Consider the following 799-nt stretch of genomic DNA (forward strand, 5'->3'; position numbering starts at 1 on the left):
AGAGAGAGAGAGAGAGAGAGAGAGAGAGAGAGAGAGAGAGAGAGAGAGGCGTCTTCGTCTATAATAAGGGCATTTGTTAATCTTTTAAATAAGCCACAAGTGGGAGAAGATAATAGACAACTGCACAAGAGAGAGAGAGAGAGAGAGAGAGAGAGAGAGAGAGAGAGAGAGAGAGAGAGAGATAAAGGTACAGAAGGGAAACAACACTTCATAGGCAGGGGAGGGTGTGATCAGGACGACAGTGGAGCGGCATCTGAGTGGCGGCCCGATGGGGAGGCCACGACTATGACGAGGGAAATCCTGAGGGCGGCCGCTGATTGGTCCGCCTCGCCAAGACAGTGGTCCACGGGGCGTGAGATCTCGCGCCACTGGTGTGAAAAACGGTGACGTGGCGGCCGCTCATTGGGTGCGGTGCCATAAAGTCTGCTCTTGATTGGCGGGAAGGTGTGAATGTTGACGCCCCAAGTGTGAATTATCACGCCTGGCGACGAATCGTGTTGCCGCCGCTAACGAGGCGCGGCGCGATGGTGAAGGCTGCGATGGAGGGAGGTGCGCCGCGGTCCAACCATTGGCTGGGTTCTGCACGGAAGAGGCGGACACACAGACACACACACACACACACACACACACACACACACACACACACACACACACACACACACACACACACACACACACACACCTTTTCCGCAACAACTATCATAATTATCATCACCACTATCAGTACCATGGCGCCGCTCCTTCCTCGACGCGCAGTCATTGTCACATCATCACAACCTCTATCATCACCACCATTGCC

This window comes from Scylla paramamosain, chromosome 15 (genome assembly GCF_035594125.1).
Source record: "Scylla paramamosain isolate STU-SP2022 chromosome 15, ASM3559412v1, whole genome shotgun sequence".
In the NCBI taxonomy this organism is placed as follows: domain Eukaryota; kingdom Metazoa; phylum Arthropoda; class Malacostraca; order Decapoda; family Portunidae; genus Scylla; species Scylla paramamosain.